Here is a 15011-nt window from a genome sequence, read left to right as displayed (position 1 = left end):
AGAAAAAGATTGATAAGTGACTAGAACATGGACTCTTGAATAAGACATCTCAGTTCAATTCCTGGTACTCCCTCTTCCTAAATGTGTGATCTTGGACAAGCTACTTAACCTCGCTGTCTCTCTGTTTCCTCATGTGTTGAATGGAGATAATAATAGTACCAACTTCATTTTAGTGTTGATATATTTATAACCCTTAGAATCTGGCACCTAGAAATTTTCCAATAAATAAAACCAATTGTTATTATTTGCACCAAAGTTTATTTAATAAATATCTTATATTTAGCTTGTTTTCAACTACATAAATCTTTCTGTGTTTCTCACAATTTTTAAGATGCAGTTCTAGAGATGTGACTACTGATCAATGGAATGCATGTTTTTCAGATTTAATGGTAAGCACTAGCAGTGTGTGAAAATATCCCTTTAAGACTTTAAAAATTCTTAAGATTCCTTATTAGCAACTGTTACTTTGGAATATTGAGATGTCATGAAGAGAACTAGAATTAGAATATGAAAATTTGAATTATAGGTCTAGTTCTACCCACAATGTTGGCTGAAGTGACTTTAAAAAACAAGTAATTTATGCTTAGCCTCAGTTTCCTTAACCTTATATAAAGTTGTCAGGCTTAAATAAGGTAAAACTTTTCTTTTATTGAGCAAGTACTGTACTTCAAAACCTTTTTGCATGTTATCTCAACCCATGGGACAACCATGAGGAGATATTTGAACTTTTCCTTTATAAATGTGGTTGTTGAGGCCCTGTGAAGTTAAATAACTTTTCAGTAATCACAGGTGCTGTCCTCTGAAGCCCACGATCTTAAAACACTAAAAGAGTATGAGTGTCATTTTATTATTATCTTCTATAAAGGTTTTGCTATTTTTCCTATCGTGGCTGCCACTTCCAGGATAAGACCACTGGAGGGCAGCAGAAAACTTTGTAACTCTTTATACCACTCAGTCTAAAAGAGGGAGAAAAGAAAAGGAAATGGGGCAGGGAGCAGGGAGGGGGCGAGAAAGAGAGAGAGAGAGAAAGAGAGAGAGGGAGAAAGATGGGGGTGGGGGAGAGAGGGAGGGACAGAGGGAGGGAGAGAGAGAAGCGGGAGAGAGAGATTGAGAGAGAGAGACAGAGAGAGAGAGGGAACCATCAGTGAAAACAACTAGGGTAGGGAAAAGCCCAAGGTCTGGTGTACATGTGAACATATTTGAATTAAAATGAAAAGAAAAGTTTTCTGACAATGTTTGGAGTCAATAAAAAGTCATCTTTTGGCCGGGCGCGGTGGCTCACGCCTGTAATCCCAGCACTTTGGGAGGCGGAGAAGGGTGGATCACGAGGTCAGGAGATGGAGACCATCCTGGCTAACACGGTGAAACCCCGTCTCTACTAAAAATACAAAAAAGAAAAAAAAAAAAATATTAGCCGGGCGAGGGGGCGGGCGCCTGTAGTCCCAGCTACTTGGGAGGCTGAGGCGGGAGAATGGCGTGAACCCGGGAGGCGGAGCTTGCAAAGTGAGCTGAGATCCGGCCACTGCACTCCAGTTTGGGCGACAGAGCGAGACTCCGTCTCAAAAAAAAAAAAAAGTCATCTTTTGCCTTAAGGGCTGTCTTATTAAGATCCTCATGTAATAATTTTAGTTAATTTAGAGTTTGGGGTGCATTCAGTTATCATTTAATGATACTCGATTCTTCAAAATGCAGTCTATTTGTGCTGTTTTGATGGGTTGGGTTTTGAAGTAGCACAGACCTTGTGTCGGAATTTTACTTCCATCACTTCCTACCTTTGTGAGTTGGAACGAATTACACTAATTCTCAAGTTGCATTTTCTTCATATGTAAAAGTAGAGAGGGTAACACCAGTCTTGCAGGGCTCTGTTGACAATGATATGAAAGACCAGCAACTCATAGGGTGTCCAACACAGTGAAAGTTAATTTTAATTTTTTTAAAGTAACTGTTTAAGAAGAGGTTTTGCTAATTTTCCAGATCTGTTTTCTGGAATAAATTCTAGACATTCTAGCCTAGTTTTCTAAACCTTCTATCAGAGAATGGGTTGCAGTACTCACTAGACGGCCTTGCCCGGGGAAGAAACTTACTTTCTGCTACCAGCCTTAAGGTTTGGCAATGACCTTTAGTAGTTCCTGTTTGGATCTTGTTGAGCTCCTTCAGATCTGTGTCTAAATTTAATAGGAGTGTTTTATTGCCAGAAATACTTGTAATTCACAGGACAGTTGTTTGATAGTGACCCCATGATTTGGTAGGCGGAATGGGTTTGAGTTATCTACATTTTAGCTTATCAGTCCTTCCTTAACTCTTAACACTCTTAGAGAAGTGAGCAAAGCTCCCTGAGTGATTTCACACTTTTATAACTTTTTATTTAGATAACATTTCATGCCTACACAAAAGGTGCAAGATTAGAAGGAATTCTGATACACCATCCAAATTAATCAGTTAATATTTTACCCCAATTGCTCTATCATTCTTTTATCTAAACAACTTGAGAATCAGTTGCAGACATCATGCTCTTTTACCTTTAAATACCTCAGCATTTATTTCATAAAACAAGGACATTCTCCTATATAACCACAGTTAATTACAAATATCATTTATATAATATTGTTGTCTAATCCATAGTTCATAGTCAAATTTATTAACTGTTCCTATAACATCCTTTATGGCTCTTCCCAGGATCACAATTTGCACTTAGTTGTCAAGTCTCTGTAGTCTCTTTAAGCGGCAATACTTCCTCAGTGTTTATTTTGCCTTTTGACCTTGGCAGATTTGAAAAGCATCGGTCAGTTGTTTTGTGGAATGTCTGCTAATTGGGGCTTGCACATTATTTCCTGGTAATTAGATTCAGATTATTCAGTTCTGGCAGGGAAATCACAGGGAGATGTTTTACCATTCTCAGGAGACATTTGCATCTATTGTTTTCATACATTTTGCAATAATAATTATGAAAGCAATTGCTTTATGATAGTATCTGGTTGCTTGGTTTTATATTGATCATCAGATCATGTTATTTACCCTTCCTTTTCCTCACTTTTTTCTTTAAAAACACAGGATCTTAGCATCAGGAAAGAGCTTTGTTTTCCTTATCTTCCCCCCCACCACTCCTCTGTGAATCTCCTCCTTATTGACAGAGGAACTTCTGCTGCACGTGCCCTCACAACAGCTAGCATTTTGTAAGTGTTTGTTGAATGAATGAGTGAATGAATAAATGCTTCCAAATTTCAGTAGTTTGGGTACCATTGCCAAGAAGGCCATTTATTCTGGGAGAGATAGAGCAGAATTCCTAGTGGTGCATAAGAGGTTCGGAGGCCCAGGCTCACAGAAAAGACATTTGCCCAAGGACTATGCCTGAGTCTGTCCAAATCCTGGGGACACAATGGGCAGCAGAAGATCTTACTTGACTCAGGGACCGTCTCAGCACTTGGGTAGAACAGAGTGATTGGGAATACAAGGCAAGGGAGTAGCCATCCTTTCACACATTTGAAAACAATATATTTGCTGAGCATGAGCTGTGCCTGAAGCTCTGGGGATTCAGCCATAACCAACCAGATATGGTCCCAGCTCTCTAGGAACTTAGATCTGTGCAATTTTGAAGGTCAGCTCATGGTAACAGGGCCTAGCAGTTAGGAGGAGATTCTGGCAAAACATTCCATTTCCCAAAGGGAATTTAAAAAAAGAGAGTACTAGTCACATTAATTTGCTGGAGAATGGGGATTAGAAATGGGGTCTTAATTTCCAAATCATCCATTTTTCGTGGAGAGTAGAAGCTCTAAAATTTTCGAGGCATAGTCAGGACTAAGAGAACTGGAAATTACTTACATTTCTAGGGAGGAGCTGTGATGCCAGATAAGTCTGGGATCACGTTCCTCAATGAAAAGAGCAGTGACTGAGAGGACCCAGCATCCAATGCCCAGGCACTGGGCCCAGCTCCTGCTGAGGCTTGAGGGCATGTGAGGCTGCATGTGAGGCCGTCTGCACACAGGGCAGGACTGAGCTTTTAGAGGTGGAATGAGTGGGTCCGTCTTTGGGAAACAAGATGGCAGAAACGGGAGATTAAGCAAGGGAAGAGCAGCATGATGACATGAGCACCCCTGCAATCTCCTTCTAGTTAATTTTCCTACATTTCTATTTTTTAAAAAAAAATCTGTGTGTGTGTGGGTGTGTGCGTGCACATGTATGTGTGACAATATAGTCTTTGGGGGGCAAGTATTGCTTCAAAATCTGGAGTTTCTATTACATTGTGTTTTCTATTTTCAGCATCTCCTCCACTTTGGCATTTGTTTTGGTGGAATCCTTGGTTGTTTCTCATGTATGTTGAGCTTGCTGAGCAGACCAAGGTTTCCCGCCACCACCACCAGCAGCAGCAGCAGCAGCAGCAATTCTCTGTGTTCCATGGATTAGTGGTTGTAAATTTACTTCTACACTTATGTTAGCGCCCAGACTTAATTAGAAATTAAGCTACCTCTCTTCGGGTATAATGGCTTTATATTAAATAATCCTTTGTTTATACATTTCTATTTTGTTCACTAAGAGGCAATGAACTGAAGGTCTTTTTACCAGGTTTTTTATCTGCACCCTGTGTAGTCAAACCCCTTCTTTTATTTCCATGTGTCTCTACCATACTGGACAGAGGGGCACAATTCGGGGAGGATGGACCTCGTTTTTCTCTGGATAGATTATGGTAAGTAAATGCTTCGTGTGGCTCAGAAGTCTGCCTTTTGAAGGTTTTCTAACTTATTATCCTGCCAAACTTAATAGCTCTTGCCCCATTCCCTATTTTCCTGGGATCACAAGCTACTCCCTAGAAATAAAGTTAACTTTTAGCATCTTTGTCCTGACTGTATCTTGAACAATTTGTAGCTTCTGTTCACTACTAGAAATTGATGGTTTTTCTATCTAGCTATAGCTTCTTTGTGAAGGAAGGAAGACACAGCGTGGCTTCAATGTCTGTTACTGTTCCTGGGGAGGTGGGAAGAGTGAGCTACCCTTTTATGGATACAGTGGGTTCTAAATTTGTACTATAGCTGTTTTCCTCTGAGGTTCCATGAGTATCTGAAGTTAAATCCATTCTACCAGTTTAAAGATTGATTTTCTTTAAAAAGCTCTTGTCTACTTGAGAAATTAATATTACATTCATAAACATAAAATTGATCATATTCTTATAAAATTCATAACCCTGGCTTCCTGCTAACAGAGATTTTGCTCCTCCCTTGTTCCGAGACATGTCACAATCTTCTTGCATTCACTAATAATTAATGGTACAAACATAAATCACATTTCTCTAATCACTACTTTTTTGTTTGCACTGACTGGAGGGGCAAATGTTTCAGTCCACCTTACCCCAAAAGTAATAACATATCAAATAACACTTACTACATCAGTTTCATTGAATCCAAATTCATTCACTGTTATTTAGAATGTTTCTGGTCTGCGGGGTCCGTGTCTCTCTCGTTGCTCTTTTCTGACGTTTGAAGATGCTATTCTGTTCTTCCAAGTTTTCCCTTTCCAGACTCAACATTCTGACTCAACTTTTCCTCAGAGGGCACAGTTTCCAGACTATCATCCTGGCCATCTTTCTCTTTCTGAATTCCAGTAAGCCAATGACCCTTGTAAAATACAGCAACAAGACACTCCACATGTGTCTCATCTGTGGGACTAAAGGCTTCCTTTGTTCTGAACACTTTGCTTCCACTAATGTTATTATAACCTAAGGCAGAGCAGCTTATTTGGGGGCAATTATGTCATCATTTGACTCACTGAATTTGCACCTGATAGAAATCATCAGTCATTACCATATGAACTTCTATTAGTAAGTCAGCTCTCACCAATTCTATGCACCTGTAAATTTGAAGTAGATTTGTCAAACCCAATTTTAGAACCTTACATTTATGCATATTAAGTCTCTTTATTTTAACCTGTCAAGCACCTCATGAATCTTAATACGAAGTATATTAGCAATAACTCTTGGTTTAATTTCATGAAAGAAAACCAGAATACTCTTCTTTTTATATCTTCATTCCAAACCTTAAAATATTAAAATCAGCACAGGACTAAGTAGAGATTTCTGGCCATGACAATAAGAATTTCCTTTTAGGTCAAAAATGATGCATTTTAAAGCTCTTTTTAGTTATCGATCAACCAGTTCTGCTTAACGAGGTTTGAACACATAATTCTGCTAATATCTTAATTAGGAAATTCAACTTGTCAGTTGAATTCTAAAGACATTTTTGGTTTAGCATGCATAATTTAAAAAATATTTGTATGCCCTCAGATAGTCAAGCATTCTTCATTTACTCATAATTCACACCTTTCACCCTTAGACTAGTTTGATCACGTGTATTCTCCACCTGGACTTTGTAGGCATTTGAGTGTGCCAGCCCTATCCGAATCATTCCACTTAGAATATAGAAACCTTTAAAGCATGTCACTCCTAGCCTAAAAATGAGAGGAAAAGCTATATAACTTATAAAATCACAAATTTTCTTGAATCTTTGAAAAAGCTGAGGTCACAAGACAACCAGGTTAACTGAATTTCAAAGGGCAACAGGCACTCTGAGGAGAGATGGGGCACATGAATTGCTACATCTTTGTGGAAGTTGAGAAAGAGGTAGCTGTCTTAAGAGTGGGTAAAAAATAAGCAGCTAAAATTTTAACAAATTCTTAAAGGTCCGGTGTAGGCTAGTGAGACAGTTCAGAATCTTCTAGAGATCTAGAGAGATCTAGACTCAAGAAGAATAGACACTCATTCTCAAATCCTTTTCCATAAGGCTCCATGGGGAATTCACAAGAAAGATTGGAGACAGGCAGGAGACCTGAGAAATTCGTTTTCTGAGATGAAAGCAGGTACAAAGCCTTCACTATTCTCTGTCTCTGCTGTTATTTGAAGCAAAAGCCATGTGCCCTGGGGGAGGGCCAAGGGCGCTTGTCTGGTTCAGCAACCTGCAATCAAACAAAGCAGAGAGGTCAGCTGCCACCAGGGCAGAGCAGAAACTCTCCATGCACGACCTTTCTTAGACACAAGGTGGAGTTTGTTGTGGGGTTGAGAAGGGACGATGGAGGAGGGGGAGGAGTACTGAGAAAGCCCCAGGCCATGGCCCAGGCATAAGAGTCCTTCCTTAGTTTGAGGCTATACCAGGGAAACCCCTTGCCCTGTCTTACAACGAGCCTGACAGCAAGTAACAAGCAGGCAACACTAGACTACTGCAAAGGGAGGTGTATGCCTGTGGAGAGGCATGCTGGGCCTGCTGCAAGCTGAACACAGAACAGAAACAGAGGAAAGCCCTCAGGTGTCTCAGACTCCATAATAGACACAAGGTAAAAGCAACCCGCAGCTGGAGAAGTTTGAAGTTGTGGTGCACTGAAAGCAACTAGAGCCAAACAAAACCGAAACCCAGCCCAACTACTGACTAGATTGACTCAACTCCCATACTAATTGCCTGAAAGAAGAAGATATGTGTCTGTTTCAGGGTATAGATGCAACTTACCTCAGTCTTTATTGTTTTTCTATCCACAGCATGCAACATTTAATAATGAATTATGGGCCGGGAGTTATAGCTCATGCCTATAATCCCAGCACTTTTGAAGGCTGAGACAGGAGGATGGCTGGAGATCAGCTTGAATAACATAGTGAGATTCCATCTTTGCAATAAAATTAAAAATTATTCAGGCTTGGTGGCATGCACCTGTGGTCCCAGCTACTTGAGAGGCCAAGGCAAGAGGATCCCTTGAGCTCAAGAAGTCAAGGCTGCAGTGAGCTATGATCACACCACTGCACTCCAACCTGAGTGACAGAGTAAGACCCTATCTCAAAAAAAGAAAAAATGATGACACTCATACAAAAACAAGAGAAACAATCCATTGTCAAGAGATAAAGCAATCCACAGAACCACACTCAGAGACCGTCCAGACTGGAGACATTAGACAGGGACTTTAAAATGACTATGATTGATGGGTTAAAGTCATCATGAAAGTTTGTCAAATGCTTTCCTAAAATCTAGACTTAACATATCCTAATTTTCCTAAAGCAGTTGACATTTTAAGAATCGGTATCTGTAGTTCTGGCCATTTTTTTTTAACTTCTTGGAGTCTACTTCATTAGAAACTGGTCTATAATATCTATTAACTTAAATTTCTTCATGCTAAACCATTATGTTTGCTTAATTCTCCAGGTAACACAAAGCAAACAAAAGATTCAGACCAGGTCTTCTCCCCTTCTTATTCTCCTTCTCCTTTTCCTTCTCCTTCTCCCACTCCCCCTCCCCCTCCCCCACACACTCCCCCTCCCCTTCCCCCACACACTCCTTCTCCCCTTCCCCCTCCCCACTCCCTCTCCTCCTCCTCCTCCTTTTTTTTGAGATAGGGTCTTGTTTTGTCACCCAGGCTGGAGTGCAAAGATGTGCTCACAGCTCACTGCAGCCTCGAACTCTGGGGCTCAAGTAATCCCCTCACCTCAGCCTCCCAAGTAGCTAGGACTACAGGAACATGTCACTATGCCCAGCTGATTTTTAAATTTTTTGTAGAGGTGGAGTCTCACTCTGTTGTCCAGCCTGGTCTTGAGCTCCTGGGCTCAAGTGATCCTCCCACCTCAGCCCCCCAAACTACTGGGATTACAGGGGTGAGCCACTGCATCGGGCCCAGACCGGGTCTTTTGACTGCAGTCAATGATTATTTGCATAAAACTACACTATAGTTAGCTGTAGGTGATTCTCTAGAACAATACTAACTGCAGCTAATATTTACTGCTATTGATATTTATGTCAGATATTGTGCTAAATACTGCACATGTTTTATCTCATTCAATTCCCCAACCACCCTTTTTTAAATAGTATAATCAATACTCTAACTGCTGATGAACTGAGGATTAAAGCAACTAAAATAACTTTCAGCCTTCTTACCCTGTCTCTGTTGTCTCTTGTTTTCCATATCCGTTGTTGGGGTGAGGTGAGTGGGGAGCTATTTGTCCCTTTTGTCCTCACTCCCCTGACCTGCGTTGATGAGCCCACATGCTCTGAAATTTATTTTCCAGAAGTGGTGATACAGGCTTGTTTCTTTTCTAGCTGGCCGACTTTTCTGTGTTTGGTTCTTTTTCACATAAACTGTTGGACCTAGTGGCTCTTTTCTGATTAAGTTTACTTTTCTGAATTCGATAGCTCAAGTTATAGGCCCTCATGTGCATGTTTATGATTCTCTGCTCCAGTCTAGATGAATTCCGGACATGGTTTTAGCATCTCTTGGTGAGCCCTATAGTCTTGATCCTCAATAAAATTATATTTTTCAAGTCCCTGCATGATCAAAGGACACAGTTGTTTAGGAGATGGGCAGATTCAGGCTTCAATCCTGATTCTACTTTTTCTAGTCCAACTACTTTGAGCATATTATTTAACATCTCTAAGTCTCAGCTTACACTTTGGAAAATGGAGATAACATTATCTGTCTCAAATGGTCATTAGAACTGAATGAATAAAGTTCGTAAAGTGTTTAGGACAGTGTCTATTACTACCTAGCGAGTGCTCACTAAATATGGCAGTTATTATTATTGTTTTTAATACTATGATTATTATTCTTTAGAAGGAGGTTGGCTAGACCCAAATTGATACATTCAGTGTTCTTAGCCTTATAGTCCAGTAAGTTAATCAAATCAGTCACAATCATCTAAATGCACAACAGTTTCTTGACAAATATACCTCACTTTTCACATATCCATGTTTTCAGTTGAATTTAATTAGTTGAGTGGCTGCCTAGCAAAGACTTTGGGGAGTGGGTAGATGGGAAAGATTTAAGTATCAGATGAGAAGCCTTTAGGATTTTTTTTTTTTCAAATTTAAATAAAGGTCCTTTTTTTAAAAAAAATTTAAATTATGTAATTCTTTTTAGTTGCAACAGCTCGTGTTTTGGATTTTTTTTTTTTTTGTCTCGTTTATTTATTTTTAGAGACAGGGTCTCTGTTGCCCAGGCTTTAGTGTAGCAGCATGATTGTAGCTAACTGCAGCCCTGAATTCTCAAGACGTCTTCCCTCCTCAGCTGCCAAAGTAGCTGGGACAACAGGCACACACCACGCCCAGCTAATTTTTCCATTGTCTTGCAAAGATGGGGTCTTGCTGTGTTGCCTCAGCCTCCCAAAGTGCTGTGATTACAGGCATGAACCCTGTACTGGGCTGCTTACCATTTTTTATGTTCATTTTTCCTGTTTTAGGCAAGCACGGATATTAAGAATTAAGTTTTTTAATAGAAGAAAATACCTATAAGAGCTTTTGTACGTTTCTCAAGTTGATGGTTTGTAAATTCAATGGATGTTTAACATATTTAATGATAAAAATGTTAGTTGAAAGGCAACATGTTATTGTCCAAATGTAGAGAAGAGTTAGAAAGGTATTTTAGCTGAAATATAATGTAAATTTTCTGGACTTGGTGTAGGGTTTTACTGCATCATTTACATCTTTATTTCCTTAATTAAAAAATTATGCCTTTAGATGTTTCAGACTGGGAGATCTTTGGGTAAAACTTTAATTGCTGTCAAGGAAAACATAATTTGCTGGCCAACTTAATATAACCACACGGTTCTACATTCGTGTGAGTTGTGTACAAAAGCAGAACTGTACTGTAATATTGAGAAAGGAAAATTTTGGTCAAGCTGCTGCTTCTGGATCTTGACCATAGTTACATAAACATTGACATTTTGTGACTAATGGCCAGGAAAACAGCATTGTTTACATATTGGCCTAGCGGAACAGTTTACTATAGTTCTGTCAATAATTTGAATTGCAAGTTTCCAGAGCCAGTAGGGGCAGAAGAGCTGGGCAGCTAAGCACACGATCTTCTCTACTTGCTCACTCATGCCTGACGTCCCCTAAACCAAACAGGGGCTAGGCTTTCAGGGTATAGCTAGAGAGGAATCTTACAAAGCAATTATCTATGGAAAAAGTCATACATGGACTTTCCTGTTATCAGGGTGCACATGACTGCAGATTACTCCCGAAGGAGACTTTTTACTGGGGTATAAGTCAAAGGGGCTGACACAAGGTTACTTTATACCTGCAAGTAATGGATGGTGGTGAAAGGAAGAGCAAAGAAAAGGGAAATGAGAGACACTAGGAAAACAAACCTATTTTAGTATTTTACCTTAAATTACTTATTTGTATAATGAAAAGTTTCCCATTCTCACATTTAGTTTAAAAGTGTTGAATTTTTAGAAAATATGGAGATACAGAAATTAATACATTTTTCACATTTCTGTGTATTACATATAAGAAACTTCTACTTTAAAGACTGGTGTTAGAAGTTAAAACAACAAAAAAGGAAATGATTTATATTCTGCTAACAAGTGGTCGATGTGTATATTTTTATAAGTTCTATAACAAGAAGTATGTAATAGTGTAGATAAAAATATCTAACCTAGCTCCTTTTTATACATATTTTCTTTTTTCTATATATTTCTGTATATACTAAATATACACTTCGCAGTTTAAAAATTCTCGTTTTTCAATTTAATCTTCATAGTAACCTAAAAAGTAATTAGAATAGACAGTATTTGCCCTATTTTCCAGGCAAGGAAATTGAGGGCAAATAGGCTAAGTGACCTTGTTTTGTTTTTTTTTGTTTTGAGGCAGGGTCTCTCTCCGTCACCTAGGATGGAGAGCAATGGCATGATCATAGCTCACTGCACCCTCCTCCCAGGCTCAAGCAATTCCTCCACCTCAGCTTCCTGAGTAGCTGGGACTACAGGTGTGTGCCACCATGTCCAGCTATTTTTTATTTTTTTGTAGAGTTGGGATTTCACCAGGTTGCCCAGACGGATCTCAAACTCCTGGGCTCAAGCAATCCTCCTGCCTTGGCCTCCGAAAGTCCTGGGATTACAGGCGTGAGCTGTGCCTGGCCAGCTAAGTGACTTTGTTAAGAAACACATGACTAGTATGTGTTAGGACTATGTGTAAGACTTACATCTACTGTCTAGTGTCTTTAAGCCCAGTTTCTTTCTTTCTTTCTTTTTTTTTTTTAATCTCCAACTTTTATTTTAAGTTCAGGGGTATCTGTGCAGGATGTGCAGGTTTATTACATAGGTAAACATGTGCCATGGTGATCTGTGGCACAGATCATCCCATCTTAATACCTGGGTTTAACACCCAGCTATTAAGTCCAGCATCTATTAGCTATTCTTCCTGATCCTCTCCCTTCTTCCATCCCCTGCCCTTTGACAGGCTCTATTGTGTGTTGTTCCTTCCATGTGTCCACATGTTCTCATTATTTGGCTCCCACTTATAAGTGAGAACATGCAGTGTTTGGTTTTCTGTTCCTATGTTAGTTTGCTAAGGATAAAGGCCTCTAACTCCATCCAGGACATCCAAAAGACACGATGTCATTCCTTTTTATGGCTGCATAGTATTCCATGGTGTATGCGTACCACATTATCTTTTTTTTTCTTTTTTTAATTTTTTTATTATACTTTAAGTTCTAGGGTACATGTGCATAACGTGCAGGTTTGTTACATATGTATACTTGTGCCATGTTGGTGTGCTGCACCCATCAACTCGTCATTTATATCAGGTATAACTCCCAATGCAATCCCTCCCCCCTCCCCCCTCACCATGATAGGCCCCAGTGTGTGATGTTCCCCTTCCCGAGTCCAGGTGATCTCATTGTTCAGTTCCCACCTATGAGTGAGAACATGCGGTGTTTGGTTTTCTGTTCTTGTGATAGTTTGCTCAGAATGATGGTTTCCAGCTGCATCCATGTCCCTGCAAAGGACATGAATTCATCCTTTTTTTGTTGTTGTTGTTGTTGTTGTTGTTTTTTTAAGACAGAGTCTTGCTCTGTTGCCCAGGCTGGAGTGCAGCGGTGCCATCTCGGCACACTGCAAGCTCTGCCTCCTTGGTTCATGCCATTGTCCTGCCTCAGCCTCCTGAGTAGCTGGGACTACAGGCGCCTGCCCACCATGACTGGCTAATTTTTTGTATCTTTAGTAGAGACGGGGTTTCACCATGTTAGCCAGGAAGGTCTCGATCTCCTGACCTCATGATCCACCCGCCTTGGCCTCCCAAAGTGCTGTGATTACAGGTGTGAGGCATCACGCCTGGCCGAACTCATCCTTTTTTATGGCTGCATAGTATTCTGTGGTGTATATATACCACATTTTCTTTTTTTTTTTTTTTTTGAGACGGAGTCTCGCTCTGTCGCCCAGGCTGGAGTGCAGTGGCCGGATCTCAGCTCACTGCAAGCTCCGCCTCCCAGGTTTATGCCATTCTCTCGCCTCAGCCTCCTGAGTAGCTGGGACTACAGGCGCCCGCCACATCGCCTGGCTAATTTTTTGTATTTTTTTAGTAGAGACGGGGTTTCACCATGTTAGCCAGGATGGTCTCGATCTCCTGACCTCGTGATCCACCCGTCTCGGCCTCCCAAAGTGCTGGGATTACAGGCTTGAGCCACTGCGCCCGGCCTGTACCACATTTTCTTAATCCAGTCTATCATTGATGGACATTTGGGTTGGTTCCAAGTCTTTGCTATTGTGAATAGTGCCACAATAAACATATGTGTGCATGTGTCTTTATAGTAGCATGATTTATAATCCTTTGGGTATATACCTAGTAATGGGATTGCTGGGTCAAATGGTATTTCTAGTTCTACATCCCTGAGGAACTGCCACACTGTCTTCCACAATGGTTGAACTAGTTTACACTCCCACCAACAGTGTAAAAGCATTCCTATTTCTCCACATCCTCTCCAGCATCTGTTGTTCCCTGACTTTTTAATGATCGCAGTTCTAACTGGCATGAGATGATATCTCATTGTGGTTTTGATTTGCATTTCTCTGATGAGCAGTGATGATGAGCATTTTTTCATATGTCTGTTGGCTGCATAAATGTCTTCTTTTGAGAAGTATCTGTTCATATCCATTTCCCACTTTTTGATGGGGTTGCTTGTTTTTTTCTTCTAAATTTGTTTAAGTTCTTTGTAGATTCTGGATATTAGCCCTTTGTCAGATGAATAGATTGGAAAAGTTTTCTTCCATTCTGTAGGTTGCCTGTTCACTCTGATGGTAGTTTCTTTTGCTGTGCAGAAGTTCTTTAGTTTAATTAGATCCCATTGGTCTATTTTGTTACCATTGCTTTTGGTGTTTTAGTCATGAAGTCTTTGCCCATGCCTATGTCCTGAATGGTATTGCCTAGGTTTTCTTCTAGGGCTTTTATGCTTTTAGGCCTAACATTTAAGTCTTTAATCCATCTTGAATTAATTTTTCTGTAAGTTGTAAGGAAGGGATTCAGTTTCAGCTTTCTACATATGGCTAGCCAGTTTTCCCAGCACCATTTATTAAATAGGGAATCCTTTCCCTGTTTCTTGTTTTTGTCAGGTTTGTCAAAGATCAGATGGTTGTAGAGTATTATTTCTGAGGCCTCTGTTCTGTTCCATTGGTCTATATATCTGTTTTGGTACAAGTACCATGCTGTTTTGGTTACTGTAGCCTTGTAGTGTAGTTTGAAGTCAGGTAGCATGATGCCTACAGCTTTGTTCTTTTTGCTTAGAATTGTCTTGGCAATGTTGGCTCTGTTTTGGTCCCATATGAACTTTAAAGTAGTTTTTTCCAGTTCTGTGAAGAAAGTCATTGGTAGCTTGATGCAGATGGCATTGAATCTATCAATTACCTTGGGAAGTGTGGCCATTTTCATGATGTTGATTCTTCCTATTCATGAGCATAGAATGTTCTTCCATTTGTTTGTGTCCTGTTTTATTTCGTTGAGCAGTGGTTTGTAGTTCTCCTTGAAGAAGTCCTTCACATCCCTTGTAAGTTGGATTCCTAGGTATTTTATTCTCTTTGAAGCAATTGTGAATGGGAGTTCACTCATGATTTGGCTCTCTGTTTGTCTATTATTGGTGTATAGGAATGTTTATAATTTTTGCACATTGATTTTGTATCCTGAGACTCTGCTGAAGTTGCTTATCAGCTTAAGGAGATTTGGGGCTGATACGATGGGGTTTTCTAAATATACAATCATGTCATCTGCAAACAGGGACAATTTGAC

At 40.0% G+C, this 15011-nt stretch overlaps 1 long non-coding RNA gene across 1 annotated transcript; it reads left to right on the top strand.

The window, feature by feature from the left end:
• Positions 1-298: 298 nt before the first annotated feature.
• Positions 299-4546, top strand: LOC117090462. The gene is made up of 3 exons (XR_004440019.1): positions 299-389; positions 3052-3173; positions 4258-4546. It is a non-coding gene; the product is annotated as an uncharacterized LOC117090462 (long non-coding RNA).
• The last annotated feature ends 10465 nt before the right edge of the window (positions 4547-15011 follow it).

Source organism: Trachypithecus francoisi, unplaced genomic scaffold (genome assembly GCF_009764315.1).
Source record: "Trachypithecus francoisi isolate TF-2019V2 unplaced genomic scaffold, Tfra_2.0 Lachesis_group11, whole genome shotgun sequence".
In the NCBI taxonomy this organism is placed as follows: domain Eukaryota; kingdom Metazoa; phylum Chordata; class Mammalia; order Primates; family Cercopithecidae; genus Trachypithecus; species Trachypithecus francoisi.
This window is presented reverse-complemented; position numbering and strand designations above follow the sequence as displayed.